Source organism: Peromyscus maniculatus, chromosome X (assembly GCF_049852395.1).
Source record: "Peromyscus maniculatus bairdii isolate BWxNUB_F1_BW_parent chromosome X, HU_Pman_BW_mat_3.1, whole genome shotgun sequence".
Taxonomy (NCBI): Eukaryota; Metazoa; Chordata; class Mammalia; order Rodentia; family Cricetidae; genus Peromyscus; species Peromyscus maniculatus.
This window is the reverse complement of record NC_134875.1, coordinates 51,621,985-51,644,186: the sequence shown is the minus strand read 5'-3', so window position 1 is coordinate 51,644,186 and position 22,202 is coordinate 51,621,985. Positions and strand designations below refer to the sequence as shown.

General features: G+C 43.9%; 1 pseudogene; it reads left to right on the top strand.

Annotated features, from left to right (window-relative positions):
- Positions 1-3,218: 3,218 nt before the first annotated feature.
- On the top strand, positions 3,219-4,192 carry LOC102916758 (small ribosomal subunit protein uS2 pseudogene; annotated as a pseudogene).
- The last annotated feature ends 18,010 nt before the right edge of the window (positions 4,193-22,202 follow it).

Here is a 22,202-nt window from a genome sequence, read left to right as displayed (position 1 = left end):
GCCATCTGATACGGTACTAGGAGACCAATTCCATTCCTCTGGAAGAGCAACACATGCTCTTATTTGCTGAGCCATCTCTCTGATTCCTGCTCTTAATAATTTATAAAAGATGTATTTATTTTTATTTTATGTGCATGAGTGTTTGCCTATGTCTGTGCACCACATTCATGTCTGGTGCCCACTGAGGCCAGAGAGGGTGTCGGATCCCCTGGTACTGGAGTTGCAGATGTTTGTGAGCCACCGTGTGGATGCTCGAAACTGAACTTGGATCCTCTGGAAGAGTGGCAAGTGCTCTTAACCACTGAGTCATGCCTCCACCTTCTTGCTTTTAAGATCATGATCTTTCCAGTGTTCTGCAGTTTCTTATTATTTATCTGGTTCTTAAATATTTTTTTCATTTTATTTTGTGTATGTATGTTTTGCCTGTGCATGTATGTCTTTGGACCACTTGTGTACCTGTTACCCACAAAGGCCAGAGGGGGGCATCAGATCCCCTGGAAATGGAGTTACAGATGGTTGTGAGCTGCCCTATGGGTGCTGGAAACCGAATCTGGGTCTGGTGGAAGAGCAGCTAGAGCTCTTAACCACTGAACCATCTCTCAATTTCAAGTGTCTTTGTTGTTCAAATTACTAGAGAATGGGAAGAGTTGAACAATAAACCATGGCATTCTTTCTTTAGTGAAAAGCATATTTTTCTTGAGCCTGATTCCAGAATCACAGGAAACCCAGAATTGGTCAAGTGATCTTGTCTCTGTTCTCATGTTTCTCTGGGTCATCCACTGTTTCTAAATGTTCTCAGGCTTTATGAGACTTCTGTCTTAGCTAGGGATACTACTGCTTTGATAAGCACCATGACCAAAAACAACTTGGGGAGGAAAGGGTTTATTTGGCTTACACTTCTATGTCACATCATCAAAGAAAGGCAGGACAGGAACTCAAACAGGGCAGGAACCTGGAAGCAGGAGCTGATGCAGAGGCCATGGAGAGGTGCTCCTGATTGCTTATAGAGCCCACAGTGGAATGGGCCCTCCCACATCAATCACTAATTAAAATATCCTACAGGCTTTCCTACAACCCAATCTTATGCAGTCATTTTCTTAATTGAAATTGCCTCCTCTCAGATGACTCCAGCTTGTGACACATTGATAGAAAACTAGCCATCATGGCTGCTAAGACTGTGACCCAAAACTCTATCACTTTCTAATAGAAATTAAACCACATTAAGAACAGGATTTTCCCCCTCACAATTTATTAGGTCATAGAAGGTCACATCAAGGAATACATGAACATCTTCCATCCCACCCTTCTCCCTTTTTATCTTAAAGTTGATCCCCTGAAGATCACATGCTTCCAAAAGCTTGCCCTCTGCATATATGACTTTTCCTTTGAGCTGAAGCATTTTGAGAAACACAGTATACTCCCTTACTCCCTTAACCTTTTCTGAGTGGGGAATCCTACTAGCCCTGTGATCATTTTTCCCAGGATCCTGTGAAATTCCAGTGAAGAATGATTTTTTATTTCCATTACATGTGTTTGAATTTTCTAATTCATTTAATTTTTCAATATTATATTGTATGTAGCTTATTTTCTCATGCATTTTAAAAGAATAAGAAAGGGAAATTAATTGAGAACTGATATATATATATATATATATATATATATGTTATAAAAATAACCTTGTTCTTTCCCACCTATAATGTCTTAAGACCTCCAGAACATATTAGAGTTGCTGATTCCCTAATTCATGATTACTAGTATCCTAAGAATCTGATTTTAACTAGTGAGACTATCTCATTTCCTTGCTTACCACTCATGGAGGAATCTCCTTGCATGATTACAATTAAAAGTTGAAGTTATCTATGGCTCTCTTATTTACCCTGGCAGCCAAAGGCCACAGATTATTAATCGTTCCTCTCCTAAGTCAAAGTATGAATGAAAACATGGAAAGTGACTACAGATGAACTTTTTGTCTGAGCACTGATGCTGTGGGATGTTCTGTATGTTAAATGTGTTGCTCTGATTGGTTAGTAAGTAAAACACTGATTGGCCAGTAGCCAGGCAGGAAGTATAGGCAGGACAAGGAGAAGGGAATTCTGGGAAGTGTAAGGCTGAGAGAGAGAGATGCTGCCAGCCACCACAATGAGAAGCAGAAGTTAAGATACCGGTAAGCCATGAGCTACATGGCAACTTATAGATTAATAGAAATGGGTTGATTTAAGATATAAGAACAATTAACAAGAAGCCTGCCATGGCCATACAGTTTGTAAGCAATATAAGTCTCTGTGTTTACTTGGTTGGGTCTGAGCAGCTGCGGGACTGGCAGGTGAGAGAGATTTGTCCTGACTGTGGGCCAGACAGGACCAGGAACTCTCCACCTACACACTGATTTGTAATGTAGCACAATGGAATATAGCAAGACTGAAATTAGAGCCCATAAATTTCTACTTTCTTTCTTCCATCCTCTCTGTATTTTTCATCATTTCTTTTAACAATTTTCAGTAGAAGTAATTCTTCAATTATTAATATTTATTTAACAATAATTGTGTATATTTATGGGACATAATGTAGAAATGTCATGTGTGTATATTGGAACGAATAAATCAAGCAAGTTAACAAATATAACTTCAAATACTTTTTGTGATAAGAATAGTTAAAATGGCCAGTCAGTGGTGGCGCACGCCTTTAATCCCAGCACTAGGGAGGCAGGGGCAGGTGTATTTCTGTGAGTTGAAGGCCAGCCTGGTCTACAGAGTTCCAGGACAGGCTCCAAAGCTACACAGAGAAACCCTGTCTCGAAAAAAACAAAACAAAAAGAATGCTTAAAATGCACTATTTCTGAAAACTTAAACTATTTATTATGATATGTCCCTATGCTGTGCAATAAATATGTAAAACACTCATTTAATTTCGATCCCTCATCCTCTTTTCTCCTTTACTCCTCACCTATGAGGCTGTGGCCTCCAGTACTCTGAGTGCTCCTGAATATGACCTCTTCTATTACTCCACAAGTCTTGAAGAAAAGATACAAACCATTCTTATATCAACTTCTATGAGTTTGACTTCTTTTTAAAATATACCATTATGTTATTTGTCTTTCTGTACCTGGCTTATTTCACTTAACATAGCGTCCCAGAGTTCATCCATTTTTATCACAAATCCAGCATTTTCTTCTTTTTAAAGAAAAAGTGTATGGCTTTCCGCACTACTCTGGGACGGGTCCATACGGCATTGTTCTTGATTCCCGTCGTAACTTAAAGGGAAACTTACACAATGTCCAGAGCCCTTGATGTCCTACAGATGAAGGAGGAGGATGTCCTCAAATTCCTTGCTGCAGGAACCCACTTAGGTGGCACCAACCTTGACTTTCAGATGAAGCAGTACATCCACAAAAGGAAAAGTGATGGCATCTACATCATAAACCTGAAGAGGACCCGGGAGACGCTGTCACTTGCAGACCGTGCTATTGTTGCCATTGAGAACCCTGCTGATGTCAGCGTCATCTCCTCCAGGAAGACTGGGCAGCGAGCTGTGCTGAAGTTTGCTGCCGCCACTGGAGCCACTCCGATTGCTGGCCGCTTCACCCCTGGGACCCTCACTAACCAGATTCAAGCAGCCTTCAGGGAGCCGCGGCTTCTAGTGGTGACTGACCCCACAGCTGCCCACCAGCCCCTCATAGAGGCGTCTTATGTCAACCTGCCCACCAATGCACTGTGTAACACAGACTCTCCTCTGTGCTACATGGACATTGCCATCCCATGCAACAATAAGGGAGCTCACTCAGTGGGTCTGATGTGGTGGATGCTGGCCTGGGAAGTACTCTGCATGCGTGGCACTATCTCCTATGAGCACCCATGGGAAGTTATGCATGATCTTTACTTCTACAGAGACCCAGAGGAGATTGAAAAGGAGGAACAGGCCGCTGCTGAGGAGGCCGTGACCAAGGAGGAATTCCAGGGCGAATGGACTGCACCAGCTCCTGAGTTCACTGCTGCTCAGCCAGAGGTGGCAGACTGGTCCGAGGGTGTGCAGGTGCCCTCTGTACCCATCCAGCAGCTCCCTACTGAAGACTGGAGTGCCCAGCCAGCCACTGAGGACTGACTGGTCAGCAGCTCCCATAGTACAGGCCACTGAGTGGGTTGGAGCCACCACTGAGTGGTCCTGAGCTCCTCTGCAGACACCTGCGCAAAGGGAAAAAAGGTGGAAGGAAAATAAAGTTCCTACAGGCTGTCAAAAAAAGTGTATGTGAGAGAGAGATATTTTCTTTGACCATTCATCAGTTTGACAGACAAGTTTGTTCTGTTTCTGGACTGTGGCGAGTAGGTACTGCTGCACAGTCCACAGGGGTGCAAGTGTCTCTTCTTGTACATACTGATTTCATTTTTCCTAAGTAGAATCCCCCCCGGGGGGGGGGGGAGGATTGCTGAGTTCGATGGTACAGAACTTCTCTTTCCAGTTCTCTGAGTCGCCTCCATGTTGGCCACGGTGACTGCATACTATTCATGCCCACCTGCAGTGGTCCTTCTTTTCTCCATGTCATTGCTGATGCTTATCTTCAGTCTTTTGGATATCGGCCATTCTAACAGGTGGAAGGTAATGGCACACAGTGGGTCCAATTTGTGTTTTCTGTGTAGTTACTAATGCTGAGTTGTTGGGGGGTTGGTTGTTTGTGTTTTTGAACAGTACGTGTGTTCATTATTTATCTTATTTTAGAAATATCATGCCAGGCCTTTGTTCATTGCTATAGTTGGAATGTCTGTGTCTCTCCTTACCAAATTCATATATTGACACGTAATTCCCAACACAAAATAGCTATTATAGACCAATGCTAATTAGATCACAAGGCATTAGTCCCCCTTGGGAAAGAGAGCTGTCTTTTGTGCCCTGTGAAGACAGGAAGAAGGGTACCATTTCTGAAGCAGAAAGGAAGGCTGCAAGCTTGCTTGCCTCATGGTCTTTGACTTTCCCTGTCTCCAAATCTGTAAGCAATGAATATGTGTTCTGTATTCATTTTTTTTGTTACAGCAAGGGAGATGAAGACAATCATTTTGAACAGGTCTCTCTTGCTGATGAGCTTCCTTCTTACAGGTTTTGCATAATGGCCCTTTATCAAATGAATAGATCGCAAGTGCTTTCTCCTAATCTGTGGGTTGTTTCCTCACTCTCGGGCTCTTTGCTGTCCCTCAGGACTGCTCAACTGTCTTTCTTTACATATATTACACTATTTTAAAATAACGAAGTCTAGACAGATTCTTGAAAAGCCAAACCTACAGTGATACAGAAGGGACCAGTGCTGCCCCAGGCTGTGGGTAGAAGTAACCGCAAAGAAGCAACATTGGAGAGTTCTAGGAAGAGATGGAACTTTTTTGTATCCTGTAGTTAAGGCTGGCCTCAAACTCATAATCCTCCTGCCTCTACCCCCTCAGTGCTACCTGCCTTACTACCATGCCTGACTTTTTAAAAAATAATCGGGGGATATTTTACAATTTTTGTTTTATTTTATTTTTTTTATTTTTCTTTTTTAAGAAATATTCTATTCATTTCACATACCAACCACAGATTCCTCTGTCCTCCCTCCTCCCACCCCCCAGCTTTTCCCCCCAACCCACCCCCTATTCCCACCTCCTCCAAGGCAAGGTCTTCCATCGGGAGTCAGCAGAGCCTGGTAGATTCAGTTGAGGCAGGTCCAAGCCCTCCCCCTGCACCAAGACTGTGTAAGGTGCTCCACCATAGGCACTAGGCTCCAAAAAGCCTGCTCCTGCACCTCAGGCGGATCCTGATCTCACTGCCAAGGGGCCCCCTAAGCAGGTCAAGCTACACAACTGTCTTATAACTTGATTTTTTATGTGTGGGGGGGCACATGCCACAATGGTCATATGGAGGTCAGAGAACAGGTAGCTTTTAGGAATTGGGTCTTTTCTTCCGCCATGGGTTCATGGGATCAAACTTATGTCATCATACTTGCACAGCAAGAGCTGAGCCGTCTCGCTGGCCCTGTGAATTTTTTTAAAAATATTTTTATTCAATATAATCTGATTATGGTTCCCCTCTCACAATTCCTCCCAGACATACAGACCCCCCAACTCCATGCCCTTTCTTTCTCTATCTCTCTCTTTAGAAAACAGAAAAAATAAAAAATATAAGAAATATACACACACACACAAAAAAAAACAAACATAAAAATACAAAATTGAAAGACTCAGCAGTTAAGAGCACTGGCTGCTCTTCCAGAGGTCCTGAGTTCCAATTCCCAGCAACCAGTTGGTGGCTCCCAACCATCTATAAATAAGATCTGGTGCCCTCTTCTGGTCTGCAGGCATACATGCAGACAGAACACTGTATACATAATAAATAAACCAAAAAGGAAACCGTAGTATACACACAAAAGATCAATAAGACAAAACATGCCCAAACAAAGCAATATGAAAGAAAAAGTGTACAAAAATACCATTGAATTTACTTTGTGTTGGCCATATACTGCTGGTTATGGAGCCCATTCTTAAGTGTAATAAATATACCCAGTGAGGCTCCATTAAAGAAAATTAATTTTTCCTTTGCAAGCAGATCTCAGTTGGAGATAGATTATTGGTTGGATATGGGCGTCTTTGTCCACTTGCCTCTGTCAGAACTAGGACCCCAGTCACAGGCCCTGGAAATTTTAAGTGAATTATTTTGCTGTATGAACCTAAGCACACGATTAAATGGATGCAGTCTTGTTGAATGAACATATTACTTGGACACATTATAGAGCTTCCTTCCCCTCCTGCTGAGATTAAAATAATACAGATTTCTAAAATCACAAAGTTGTTTTGCCCATTTTTGAAAATTGTATGCATGGGATCTCACAGCCATGATGAAATATGTATTATTTTATATTTAGCTTCTTTGACTCAGCATTATGCTCATGGAATGCATTCCTATGGTGTCTCAACACAGTTTCCTTTTATTGTGCCGTGATGTTTCATTGTATAGATATAGTAAAAAAAAAATTCCATTCTACTTTTGATGGAAATTTGGCTGTCCAATTTGGGAGTATTATAAATAATGTGTCTGTAAGGATTCTTGTATTTGGATTTTTGTGCCCATATTTATGCATTTCTTTGAGGTATATCTATATCTAGAAATGGAATTACTGAGGCATATGGTAAGTCCCTGTTGAATATTTTAAGGCACTGACAGATTGTCCTGTAGCATGCTTGGACTGTTTTACATTGTCAGTAGCACTGGATCAAGTTCCCACTTTCTCTGCACCCTGCTAGCACCTGTTATTTTCTGTCTTTTCATTACAGCTGTCTTGGTATATAGCAATATCTCATCACAGGTTTTAATTTGTATTGCCCCGATGCTTAATATTGAACACCATTTTATGATCGTATTAGTTGTTATGAGATGATCCTGTGTCCACCTCAATCTCAGATATGGAAGCCCGATCCCCATTACCTCCTAGTGTGAGCATATTTGAAATCAAAGCTTTCAAAGAGGCGATTAAGTCAAAACTAAGGCCTTGTCCCAATATTCTTCAAAAGCTAGTAGCCCCCCAGGAAGAGAGAGGGTCCCATGATCGCCTGCCCTCATTCATGACTGACTGTTGTCCAGCCCAGTCTTAAAGGGGGTGGAAGTGGGGAAGGAGAAAGTGCAGGATAAGAGTCACCAGGATACATTACACACATGTATGAAGTTGTCAAAGATATATTTAATCTAAAAATGAGGCCTGTAGGTTGGGGTGTTAATCCAACAACAAATGGTTTCATGTTAAGAAAGACAAACTCGCACAATTTTATACATATCCAATTGATAAAAAAATTTTGGCATGCATAGGGAAGGAGCTCACAAGGCCCCAATCCTAGCTGAAGAGCAGTTACTAGTTGACAGCTTGGTGGAAGAAGAATCACTTTTCTCTAGGGGTGTGGCCACTAGTAGGTTGTCTATGCCCCAGTGGGTGGCCACACAGCCATGTGCATATGCACATCACTAATTGGACTCAGTGAGACACACACACACACACACACACACACACACACACACACACACACACACACACATGGACGGATGGACGGACGAAAAGTTGGGAGGCATTGGGAAGTGATGGGGGTGAGAGTGGAGGGGTATTGTATCCTTACATGACAATTTTGAAGGATGGATATAAATATGGTAATTTTTTAAGAAAAGAAAATTAGACACTTGGGTGGGTGTGTGCACAGAAGGATGAGAACATGGAGAAACAAGGAGAAGGCAGCCATCTACAAGCTGAGGAGAGAGGCTTAGAACCCAGCATTGCTAACATCTTGGTCTTGGCCCTCTAGCCACCAGAATTATGAGAAAGCTGTTTGTGCTGTTTAAGTCAGACAGCCTGTGCTGTTTTGTTATAGCAGACGTAGCAACTGAATGGAGCTGACGATGCCGGCCATCTTCCCACGTGCTCTTTTTCCATCTGTATACCCTCACGGGGGAGGTGTTTGTTGATGCCCTTTGCCCACTTCCTAACTGACTGGTATATCTCTTTTCTTTTTCTTGTTGGCTTTTTGCTGCTGCGTTTTGAGGACTCTCTAATATAGGTACCAGTCTTTGTCCTTTGTTGCATGGGAATAATTTTCAGACAGTCTATAGCTTGTCTTTTCTCTGACGCAGAGGATCTTTAACAGAACAGGACTTGTTATTTTAATGAGATCCAGTTTATTCATTTTTCCTTTGTAGTATCATAAATTTGATGTTGGCACTCTGCCTGCTTGGAGATCTCAAAATTTTCTGGTTTTGCATTGATCTATGATGCATTTAAAAAATACATGTATTTATTATGTGCCTGTGCCATGTATTTATTGTATGTGTGTATGTGCATGCACACACATGCCATGACACACGTGTGTAGGTCAGAGGACATCTTGTGGCCCTCCTTTTGCACTGTGTGGGTGTGGGGAATTTAACTCAGGTCATCACATAAATTACCTTTACCTGCTAAGCCATCTTGCCAGCCCTATGATACATTTTGAGTTTTAGTTTGGGTTTTATTTCACATTTATTTTGTCTTATTTGTGTGTGTGTAGGGAGCAAGTAAAGTCCTGAGTAAATGCGTATTGTTTGACATGAGCGTGGTCATGTCAAAGACCCCAATACCTCAGACCCATAGGAGTGGAAAAGCCTTTCCTAAGTGGGCTACAGGGGGGTGGCAAAGCCGCCCTCTGGCCTATGTGTGGATGTTAACAGTGTGTGCAGAAAAGTCCACTGTAGCTTTCTCCCACCCCTAGGCTTTGTGGCCTGAAGAATACTTCATAATAAACCCGCTTCCTTGTTCAATGTTATGCAATAACCCACCTCCTTGTTCAACTGTATATGATAAACAGGCTGTCCTCTTGGGGTCCTGTGGCTTCTCCATCAGAGAGCTCAGACTACCAGTTCTTGGCTTTTATAGAATGTGCCTGTCTTTTCTTCATTCACTCATGCCTCTGGTCAGGATTCTGGAACTGAAGTTGTGTAAACACTTGGCACGTGTGCGCTCTGTTTTTATTGTTAGGCTTTTTAGTCCTGTCTCAGCCTCCCAAGTACTGGTATCATATAGTGGCATGTGCCACCATGCTGGCTCTGTGAGCATTTTTCAAAACTACAATGTAGTGTCCATAACCATAGTCATCCTATGAACTCACTTGTCAGTAACTGAGATTCTGTGTCCTTCCACCAGTATCTGTCCAAGCGCCTTTCTTTGCTCTCTCACCTCTGCCCTGAGCAATCATCATCCTATTTCTATGAGGTAAACTCTAGGAAATGAAATCTGTGTGTTGAAGAGATATTTATGCTCCTATGGTCCTTCTAGCACTCTACACAAGAACTTATGAATAGAATAAACTGCAGATGAATAGATGAAGAAAAGGTGATGTGCATGCACGATGAATCCTGTTCAGTCTTAAAATGGAAAGCAATCCTGCTGTTTGTGATGGATGACTGGAGGGTACCATCCTAAGTGAAGCCACCCACAGAGAGACAAATGGCAGATGATCTCACTTATATGTGGAATCTGAAAGAGTTGATTCACTTTGAATTTTTTAATAAAATATGAGGTTCAATTCGAGCTTCAGGTTTTGTGCCTCTACCTGTACAGTTGTTCCAGCACCATTGTTTTGGACAAAATCTTTTTCCCCCAGAATTGCTTTTGTGCTTTTGACAAAACTCAATTTGCTGTATGTGTGGGTGTATTCACTCTCATTTTTAAAAGACATTTTTGCTGGGTATTAACTTCTAGATTACTTTTTTGTTTTTGTTTATTGTTTCCAGGACTTTAACAATATTATCCCGCTGTCTTTGGCTTTTATTGATTCCATGAAGCTGTCAGTTCTATTGTGGCTCTTTTGAGGCTAATGTATCTGGTTTTTTTGCCCTCTAGCAGGCTGAACTCTTGACTTAAAGCCAAAAAGACCAATGTAAGCCTTCTAGGGAGCATTTGGGAAACAACAAAATATAAATTAAAATCTCACAGGTATGTACTCATAGATATTGTTTGTGTATTTTAAATGGTTAGGTTTTAACCCACTTATTTCTTTTTTCAAATATTTATTACTTATTTATGAATTAATGACAAGTTCTCACTATGTAATTAAGGCTGGCTTCAAACTCACAGACTGCCTGCCTTCATCACTAGAGTGCTGGGATTACTGTTTAAGCCACCATGCCAGCTTTATTCCTCTGTTCTTTTTAAACAATGTGTTTTTATTTTATTTTATTTATTTATTTTGTGTGTATGTATGTATGTGTGTACCGCATGTGTGGATGCTCAAATAGGTCAGAAGAGGACATAGGATCCCTTGGAGCTGGAGTTATAAACATTTGTGAGACTCTTTCTTGTTCCTGTAGAGGACCCAGGTTTATTTCTCAGCACTTACATCTCCATGTCTGAAGTCCAAATCCTCTTCAGATCTCCAACTCCTTTCAGTTTTGTTGACTGCAATATACTTCTTTCTCTTACGCTGGTTCCACTCCCTGTTAGTAGCTTTCCTCAGTAGGTATCCCACGGCTCTGGCATCTTCAACGCCTTGAAGTCTCCAAAGTAATCCAGGCTTCAACTTCACAGCTTCACACAATGGCCTCTCTAGGCCTCCATTCATGGACCCCTGACACATGCCCGGCCTCAGCAGCTTTCCTTAGTTGAGGCGGTAAATTCCATAGCCCCTTTCTTCCAGAACTACATGGCCGAAGCTGCCAAGTTCTGCCACTTGCTGGGACTGGAACATGGCCCTCTTGTTCAATTTTATCTTCACCAACTTTCTGTTTTCAATGGTTTCCTTCTCTGTCAAAGCCTGGCTGTCCTGGAGCTCACTCTGTAGAGCAGGCTGGCCTCAGACTCAGAGATCCACCTGCCTCTGCCTCTGGAGTGCTGGGTGGGATCTTGCCCTGAGGTCATCACTCCCTTTATTCCATTTCTTCATCTGTTTATCTCTTGAACACAGGATTTATCTTCAATCCACTTTCTGGTGCTCCTTTTCTCCTCAATTTGTACATTTTGTAATTTACCCTGCTCTGCTTGCTCCTTTTCGTTATAACTCTTCATCAAAGTTAACACTAATATTCAAATGACAGAGTCTATAACTAGGCTGTTTTGAGATTTCTTCTGCCAATGGAATTAATCCAAAACTCCTCACTTTAGCCTCAGGCACAATCTTTGGACAAGGACAAAACAGCCACATTCTTCACCAAAATATCGCAAGAACAGTCTCTAGGCCACATATTAAAATTCTTCTCCTCTGAAAGCTCTCGAGCCAGGCCCCCACAGTTCATCAGCTCACCCTCAGCACCACTGTCTTCCATGCTCCTACTAGGATGGCCCATTAAGCAGCACTTAAATCATTACGTTGCTTTTCTAATGCACAGTCCCAAAGTCCATATTCCTGCACACAAAAACACGGTCAAACCCCTCACAGCAATACCCCCAGTCCCTGGTGCCAACTACTGTGTTAGTTAGGGTTTCTATTGCTGTGAAGAGAGACCATGACCACAGCAGTTTTTATAAAGGAAAACATTTAATTGGGCTTGCTTACAGTTTCAGAGGTTCAGTCCATTATCATCATGGGGAGCTATGGCAGCATGCAGGCAGACATGGTGCAGGAGCAAGACTGAGAATTTCTACAACTTGATCTGCGTGCAACAGGAGGTGAACTGAGACACTGGGTCTATATTGAGCATAGGAGATCTCAAAGCCCTCCCCCCCCCTCACACACACAGTGACACACTTCCTCCAACAAGACCACACCTTCTCCAGCAAAGCCACACCTCCTAACAGCACCACTCCCAGTGAGCTTATGGTGGCCATTTTCTTTCAAACCACCATAGGAGGGAAGTTAAAAGCAGGAAGATCTATAGCTCAAAGTTATCTTCTTGGCTGCATAGCATACTCAAGATAAGCCTGCCGTACATAAGACCCTGTCTCAAGAAACAAACAAAAGAGAATCATTTTGTGTTGTAAGCCTGTTTTGTTTGGTTTTAGCGTGGATAATAGTTTCCCAAGGATGCTCTGCTGATCAGGCAGGTTTCCATGGTTGTGTGCAGAGGGGGCTTTCACTGTTATCCTATGACAAAGCCCCTACTCCAAGACAAAGAATTTCACTCCATGATGATTATGGGAGTGCTGTGAACTACTGACAGCTCACTACAGACTTAGATTGAGTCAGAGGAGCAAGTGCCATGTGTTCTTACTTGCATGTGGAAATATTAGAGTCTCTGGGAACTAGAGGATGAGAAGAGTGTGAGAGTCCAGGAACAAATGAGCATTAAAGGCTGCAGGAGCCGGGCGGTGGTGGCCACGCCTTTTATCCCAGCACTCGGGAGGCAGAGCCAGGCGGATCTCTATGAGTTCGAGGCACCAAAACTACACAGAGAAACCCTGTCTCGAAAAAACCAAAACAAAACCAAAACAAAACAAAAAAGGCTGTAGGAATACAGTTAACTAGGAAAAATGACTCCTTACGTTCTATGTAGAATGGTGGGCCAGAACAGAGGAATTTTAATGCTCCTAACACAAAGAAATCTTTGTAAGGATCGATAAGCCAAATATCCTGACCCTATCTTTACTTGGCATTATAAATGCACTGGAATGCCCACCAATAACATGAATAGTTACCATGTCAGTTTAAAGGTATTAACTTATAAAAAGAATTTGAATTTAATTTGAATGTATGCTCCAGTTCCTCAGAAGTCAGTTTTGGGTGAGGAAAATGAATATGTGCCCCCTTTCTGCCCATGGTGAACACAGGCTGGGGTAGAACTGAAACCCTAGGTGCTTTGGGTTCAAAGTGAAGTCTTCATACCTGAATCTTAACACTTGCTCTTCTCTCTGACAAAGCAGTAAGGTACTAACAAAACCTTGGTTTGAGAGTTCACCATTGGATTGTTGACCTCATGTTTCCCCTACGTTTTCCATTCCAAGGGACTCTGGTTTTGAGGAACTGGGAAAATGCAGCATAAGGATACTTCTCTCTGAGCCTGAGAAGCCAAAGTTGGCCTGACCTAATAATCCAGTAGCAGATGGACCGTGTACTCACAGATGGGTATCATTTCTCGCTATGACTATGCTCACTAATGACAGGAGGTCCAGTACTTGACCTCCAGCTAATCCGATTGGTAACTGTCATGTAGAAAGATTGAAGACAGTGATATGTGACGTGCCTGGAATTGCAAGGGAAAGGATTTGCTCTCTTCCACAGACCATGGCTGAAGCATGAAGAGAAGGTCGAAACTGTTCTGCTTCCCTACTATGAGACAGTGTGCATGTGCTGCTCCACAAACGCCTGCCTCTTGGTAAGGCATTGATCTCAATGCTGCCTCCTTCACTGGGGTTGTCATGGTGATGAGAGAGTGAAGATCGAGTGACAGCGCAAAGAGAAATTCAGTGTCATTCAGAAATCCAGCAGGAGGGAGTAACACGATTTCCCCCCTCCCCAGAGCCATGCTTGCCAGGGCTCCCGTGTCAAATAAGGGATATGGAGGGGGGTCTCTGGGCTCAGTCATTTATCTCAGTCCTGCTTGGATGGTAGTCAGTGTGTTAGAATAAGAGGAGACAGCCTCTGGTGCTGTCAAGCCTACATTCTCTGCCCCTGAGTCGTGTCAGGTGACACTGGCAGCTTTGAGTTATTTATTATCGCTCCTCTCCCCTCACCGCACCCCCTGCCCGGTGCCTGCAAAGAGATGCTGTCGCTGGGATTCATGCTGATGACGCACATCAGCACTTCGAAATCTTTGCATGGACTAGAGAGACAAGTCGCCCTTCTGAGACCCAATGGTTAGTTCTAACACGAGATGAGAGGCTAAACCAAGCTGGCTGTGAACACAGCCAATTGCTCTAAAGTGCACAGTGCTCGGCTGAGGAGATAATGTTCATATCGCCTCAGACCTGTCATCTAACCTTTGATTGTACTCTTGACATGGGTCTAAGATGTGGCTATTTTTGGTCATCAGGTCCGGCAACATGCTGCCATTTCTTTTCTGTGAAGATTTCTAGTTTGACAGTTTACCTGGGAAACAACTTCAGCCTCTGTGGAAGCAGGAAATGGGGTATCAGAGTACAACAATGTGAAGTTCAAGAGTCAGCCATGTCCTGGGGTACAAATGCCTCATATCTGGATGGAACTCAGGGCCATGAGTGACTGCAAGGGCTGGTGGAAAGTGCTGAGCTTGACCAGAAGGCTCTGGATGCTGGCCCTGACTCCTGCTCAGCCTTGAATATGAATTTCCTTTCTGACCATACTCCATTTCTTTAGTGAGTATGGCAATAACCAAAGGAGAGCATGGATGCAAAGTTTCTCTAAAATACAGAAAGACACAAGCACCTGTGTGAGGCAATATTAACATCTGCAAGAGACAGGAGCTATGCAGCCGAGAGTCTTAAAACTATACATGGAGAAAAACAAGTGTGTTAGCCTGTCTGGTCCCCAAGTACTGAAACAGGCATCCTAAACTTTTTTCCGCTCACATCCCTTTTCACTCAATAAAATTTTGCACAGTCCTGGGTATGCAAATACATACGATAGTTATACACATCAAACATGTACCTATAATCAACCATGAAGATTTGTTGTCTTGTTTTTTACTCTTTGGTATGTCTGTAGTTTGACCATTTGTTAAAGAGGAAAGCAGGGCTGGTTTATTGGGTATGATGACTCAGGAGGTAAAAGACTTGCTGTGCCGAACTGATGACTCGAGTTTGATACCCAGATCCCATGATGGAGGAGAGAACTGACCGTGAAAAGCTGTCCTCTGACTTCCACACGAGCGCCGTGGTATGCTCACTCACACAGACAGGCACACACCGTGCAAGCAGACACAAGAACAACAACAACAGTAATATGAAAACAAACTTGCTTGCAGATGAGATAGATGTGCTTGTCTGGTTTACATAAAGAATGAAGCCTTGGCGGAGTATTTGATCCTGCATGCTCTAGAGCATCTTTCACCCTCTCCAGAGTTAGTTGATACATTTGGATTTCATGATTGCCGGTGCCACTTTACCTAAGCGTGTAGTACAAAATGGTAAGAGCATGTTTCAGACCATTGCAGAAATTGTTGGAAATGCTGTATTAATTCCAAGCCAAAGTTCACTTGATGATTGTTTTACTGAAACTAAAATTGGCAACAGCAGCAGCAAATTTTAAAATCAAGCATTCTAATACAATTCAAAAACGAACTTGATGCACCCTGAGAAATGCTGGGAAGAAACTGGTGGAAGTCTCTTGACTATAATCAAACAGTAATATTTCTGGACAGGCGCTTCAGACAGCGTTGATCGGCACTGCATGGGGTGACAGCGTGTACCGTGCAAAGTGTGAGTGTCATGTGTCTGGCAGGAAGGCTGCATGTGACACTCAATGCTCCATTGTGAGCACTGCACAAAACACCTCAGCCTCCTGCCACGTGTGACTGGGAAGTAATCGTCCACTTCTTTTAGTCACACAATGTATTTCACTTGTGTTTTCTCTTCCTCCAACGCCTGCTAGATCTTCCCCTCCTCCCCACCCACCCAACTTGATATTCTCTCTCTCTTCTTTCTCTCTCTTCCTGTCTCCCTCTCTCTCAAAAAAGAACAAAAATGAAAATCAAAACAGAAAGAAACCCAATGATACCAAAAATGTAAACACAAGAAATTCACACACACACACAGGCACACACACACAAACAAAACAACAAATGCTACAACCAGGGAGTTCCTCTGGGACTAACCACAGAGCAGAGCCTGCCCTGCAGTGTGGGTGATACACCCAGTGGCACTCTACTGGGAGAAAACCAATTTGGGGAATTACATGTTGATATATGTGTTAAAAAAAAAAAAACCTTTTATTGTTGCCAAAAAAAAGTTCTACCCCCTGATTCAGTTACATAACGCCACACAGGGTCAGGACCCACAGTTTAAGAAGCTCTGCCTTACATGATTGTCGACAGTGAATCCTTTGGGGCGAGTGGAGACATTACAGAGAAAAATGAAGAAGGCCGGCGAGGTGGGGAGGAGAGTGGAAGTCAGAGACATGACCAAACAGTTCCCCTGGTGTGGTAGCACATGCCCGTGATGCCAGCACTTAGAAGATGAAGTCAGGATGGACAGGAATATAAGGGCATGTTCAGTTGCTATGTAGTGAGTTCGAGGCCAGCCTGAGTCACCTAAGATGGTCTACAAACGTGTGTGTATGTATGTATATATGTGCACATGTGCATATGTAATGTGTGCGTGTCTAAAAGAAAGGAAGAAAGAGTGGAGAGAAGAAGAAAAAGAGGAAGGGAGGAAGCAGAAGGGGAGAGGGGAAACGCAGCCTTAAGAATTAATGTTCCACCGGGCGGTGGTGGCACACGCCTTTAATCCCAGCACTCGGGAGGCAGAGCCAGGAGGATCTCTGTGAGTTCGAGGCCAGCCTGGGCTACCAAGTGAGTCCCAGGAAAGGCGCAAAGCTACACAGAGAAACCCTGTCTCGAAAAACCAAAAAAAAAAAAAAAAAAAGAATTAATGTTCCACTGACTGCTTGGCTAGGAAGGAATATCTGAATTGAGATCTGGTTAGATGCCACAGCCCAGCCCCATGAAAAGCAGGCACTAAAAATTGCTGCCCACGTGTAATGCCGCCTTCCCTTGGGCTCGCTCAGCTATTTAAGTGTGAGAGGTAGAAGGATAGCTTAAACTCAGAAGATGAAGCCCAGCAAGACCCGCAGGAACAACGAAACAGCGTGCAGTGAGGTGCCTTCCTCTTGTAGGTTTTGTCGAAGTGGGTGATGCATTTTTACAGCAAACCACATAGTGAGCCTTTCTACTTGCATTTTAAGCTGTACTAGATCTATGGACAAATTGAAAATCTTGCATAACATGCCAATAGGCTACAACTTTGTGTTGTTTTTTTAACAGTGGTCCTACTGAACTTTTGGAAATGATTGTTGTCTATATTAATGGTTCCGTACTAGTCTCACGTGGCAAGTTCTTAATATTTTGTGTAGCCCTTCTTTTTCATGGAGAATTTTAAGTGATATTTTTATCTTTTTATATTATTTTCTTCAACTTTCATGTGTACCTCCTTCAAACAAGATTTCTGAACGTGTCTCCTAGAATTTTTACTGTTGCAGACAACTTGTAGATGTCAGCTTTTTTCGTTTACTCAGAAAACACACGCAGCTTTTCATTATGATCATAGCTAAGAGCAAGTTAGAGCCCTGAAACTGTAGGTTTAGGGCTCAGCCACGAGAGGGCGCTAGGTCTCTTTCTGGTAATGGACAGCAGTTGAATCCAGAGCGCAGGGCCAGCTGTTCACGTCTTGTGATTCCATTTCATTCTAAGGTTGTCTCTCAGTCTTTTAAAATCTACGCTTCCTCTCAGGCTTCAGGTGACAGTTTACACACTTTCCTGTAGTCTATGGGAGGCAGCTTGCCTGCGGGGCTCTTGAAGCTTCTCTGGGGAAATGGAGAGAGGACCCAGTAGTTACAAGTCATGACACTGTAGTTGCACTGTCACAGGTCTCCAGCTGTCCCACTGCGTGACTATTGACCGGGCCACTCCACTTCTCTGAGTCAAATGCATGAGGATAACCTCACACACTCTGCCGGCCTTTGGCGAGGTGCTTTCTGAGCAGGGTGGGAAGGATGAGAAGCACCACACTTGTCATCTACACCACACTGTACTCAGCGGTCGGGAGTTCTGCGTGGCTTCCCAACCCAGCTGGAACATGGTGTGGGCAGCTGAGGCCTGGCCCATTCTCAACCAGTGTAGCACTCTCGGGTGGTGACCATACTCCCTCATGTCTCTCATCAGTCCCCTGCCTCTGGTAGCACTGTACCTATAGCTAGGATTCTGAGTGCTTGCTTCTCTCTGCCCAGCACCAGACCCCAAAGTCCCTCCTTCTGTGACTCCTATTCATGGCCTTCAGCTTTTCCTGGCTACTGGCCCAGAGTTCCTCACATCCTCTGACTCACTTTCCTCCAGGCAGTACCTAGACCTTTTCTTCTCGGCCCTCACACAGAACCTTTGCCAAGCCCTGTTCATTTCTCCTCCTCAAGGTATAGGGCTTCAGACCTGAGGGCCCCCACTCCCACCTCTGCCACTTTCCACCACTGTAACCCTGGACGAATGCTGTCCTTTCTCAAATCCGTGCTTAGCCACTTGAAACATCTGGAACTGTGAGCAGACTCCTTATTATCCCCGAACCTCCATTTCCTCGTTTATAAAATAAGGATGATAATGGTTGTTATACTTGGGGATGTTGTAAGGTTAAACGAGACGATTCACACGAAGACCTTGGCGCTTGCACTTGCCCAGGTTATTGGTTTTTATAAAACCATTCTAAGCCTCAGCTTCCCCAACTTCCCATCCCTCAGAGCTCTATGAACGTTTCATGTCAAGTCTTCAGGCCTGCTGCTTAGCAACGCTTCAAGAACTATCCGTGGTTCCGCCACGCCCCCAAGTCCTTCTCCCACCAGTGCCCTTTGGGATGCAGAAGCCTCAGTGGCATCGCCAGCCACCCACACCCCCTCAAACTGGACCTCTGTGGTTAGAGTAGACAGTCTGCTCCCTTTTTTCCCCAGTCTCTGGTAGTGAAATTTTGAGCCTTGAGGCTCAGTGGTTAAGAGCACTGGCTGTTTTTCTAAAGGATTGGAGTTTGATTCCCTGCACACATCATGACTCAACTGTCTGTAACTCCATTCCAGGGGATCTGATGCCCTCTTCAGGCCTCCTCAGGCACTGCATTTGCATGGTGCATTGATACAAAGGCAGGTGAAAATCCATACATATTAAATAAATTTTAAAAAATCGTTGGAGGTTACTTTTTTCATATTATATATTTTGAGCACATTCTTTCTCCTCTCCCAACTCCTCCCAGATCTTCCCAACCTCTTTATTTATTTTTTTTACATCTCCCCATCTGCCTTTTTTTTCTAACATGGCAGCCTTACGTTATTGTTTTGATCTCTCTGGGCCCCGGTGTTTGTTGTATCGATGTCCATATTTCAAGGCCCAACTCAAACACGCACAACCTCACCTTCAATGAATGTTATTGTCAAGTAGGGAACAATTCACGCTGGGGTGATGGTGGATGGGACCCTAAGGGTGGGACAAGTAGGAGGAACTAGAAGTACTCTGAATTTTGTGCAGGTATTTTCTCCTGAATCTCCGCAGTGGCACTGGAGTTGTTGTGAGGCAGGGCTCACTGGCTCTGCCTAGTAGAACAGAAACTTTCCATCACTAAGCAACTGCGCAGGGGGAGGGGTCTTGGAAGCCGTTTCAGGACACGAGCCTGGGAGGAACATAAGACAAAATGTCAGCCCAGTAAAATAGCACGTGAGCAGTGAGGGAGGAGAGGGAGGCCAGTGAGAAGCACTCCCTCAGAGTTAGGAATTACTATTCCACAGGTTTTAGGGTCTTAAAGCCCATGAGGATTTACGGATTTGTAATTCTATGCTATATAATACTTTAAAAGCAAGGATATTGGGATTCCAAGAATTTTAAATCCCTATAACCTATGGTAGAAGAAGAACTTGAGCAATTTATGAGCTCTGCAATGCTAGGAGCTTAGGACTCAAAACAAGGGTTTTAAACGGAACATTGGACATGTTAAATGACTAATTAATCCTCCTTGGGTTTCCAATCATTCCTGACTTAACCCTAGGGACAGTGTTTCCAAATTGTCTTCCTCGCGGTCTGGGGATCCTTGAAGGGATTTCACAAGAGAAAATGGGAGAGCCAGTTTATAACAACATGGGGTAGGGGAGATTCTGCAACCTCATAGTCCCCTTTGTGACTTCCGTTTTTATCTAGTTTACATGTTAGTCTTTTGCATTCAATTCAGAAGAAAGGGTTTCTTGCTAAAGACTGTCAAGTTTTAGAACCTCTGTCCCAGGACAAAGGAATCTAAGCAACCACTTGACTGTCCAGTGGTCAGCAAGCCACAGCAGGCCTCTCTTGTGTTTTAATTGTTTATAAACACTGCCAGCCTTGCTCTGACTGGTAAACCATCAAATGATGACAAAGATTAACCCAAGGGGCCCGAGACATACTCGTTAGTTAAATAAATCAGTCACCATCTCCCTCAAGTCCGGACACAGATTTCTTTTATACGGTCAGTAATTCCCAGTACAAACACTGTCCCTGTGACCGCTGCTGTCCTGTGAGTAGCCATCCTGTGTGCCCTGGCTTGGGCTGTTTTCTTTATTCCGTCTCACTGAGTCTACACGGCCACACTGACAGCAACTGTCACCCATATCTTCATGACGAAGATCAAGAGAATGAAGCTCAGGGTCGATCAGTAACTCACCCAAGGTCATGCATCTGGCTCCTGGGAAATTCCACTTCACTTACCAGAAGAAACCGAATGGGCTGAAGGAATGAGAGGGGTCAAAGTTCAACTGCCTGACAGCCTTCTCCCAAGACCAAGGCTCAATTTTAACCGATAGATGGCAGCAGTGCTTGAGTTTGGTGGCTTACCTCCAGGCTGGCCGTCCCATTTAGGGAAGTCCCAGCGAGGGCTCAGAACTGGAGCAACTCTCTCAGGCTGAGAGAGAAGGGGAAGGAAAGGAGGCGCCATTTTGCTTTTCAATAAGATGCCATCAGCCTTTCCCCTCCACAGTTAAGGAAAGAGTCGAGGAGGTGGGCAGGTGAATCAACAGCTTTGAGAACATCCAGGCAATTTTCCTTCATGATTTTCCGAGCCATCTTTTGTGAGGGGTGCTAGGCTAGGAAGTTGCATGGGATACCAAACACGGGTTCCTGCAAAAGTAAGGCGGAGGCAGATGCTATCGTAAATGAGACAGTGGGTGTGTGTGAGGTTATCCATCCTGGATTTGGGGGCCTGGAGATGCTCCGCACAGAGAGATAATGTGAGGTACTTCTATCGAATGACCGAGAGTTTAAAGGGCCTAGAAGAGTGGAAAGCCTTTGCAGGCAGGAGTTTAAAGGCACGGAGGAGTTCGAAAGCATGCTACATTCAAGGGTAGAAAGATGAGTCTGAAAAGACAGGCAAAGACTGGATGATTAGCACCAGGCATTGGGGCCTACGCCTGTAATCCCGGCTGGGGAGAGTTAAGACAGAAGGACTGCTGTGAGTCTGTAGCCAGCCTGGGCTAGAAAGTGCCACAACAGCTAGGGATACAGAGCAAGACCTTGTCTAAAAATAAAATAAAGTAAATGATTAAAGAATCCAGAATACCACCGTAAAGACTTGATTTGTGAATGTAGAGTGTTTTAAAGTATGTCGGCGTATGTTTTCCTAAAGAGCCACAGTGCTTCATTGGTAATCTGTGTCACCCCCCCCCCCGAAAAAAAAGAGCAAACCATAAGGCTAGCTGTTGGTGAGGCAAGACCATGACCTGATTTGGTGGCCCACGTGCAGACAGATTGTGAAAGAAAATGCTGGAAGTAAGAAAATTCATTGAAAAGTAGCCAAAGAGATACAATCGACAGGATTTGGTGGGTGCTCAAGTGTTCCTCCTCATCTGTGACAGCAGCCCCGAAGGACTAAATGAGAAAACGTGTCTCACCTTTACCCCACGGGGGGGCTTTCCCCTCACTTTTCTAAGCGGCCCTTGCAGTTTAATCAAGCGTGGTTTCATAAGTGGACAGAAAAGGCCTGGCCCAAGTCTCTGTCCCCAGCATTGCATTCTCCGAGGAGAACTATCTGTCAGCTGACCTCAGGCAGAGGTGGAGCAACGAACTGACCTCCACCTGTGGCTTCACAACACGGGCAGAGTTCAGTTAAGAAATCAGCACAG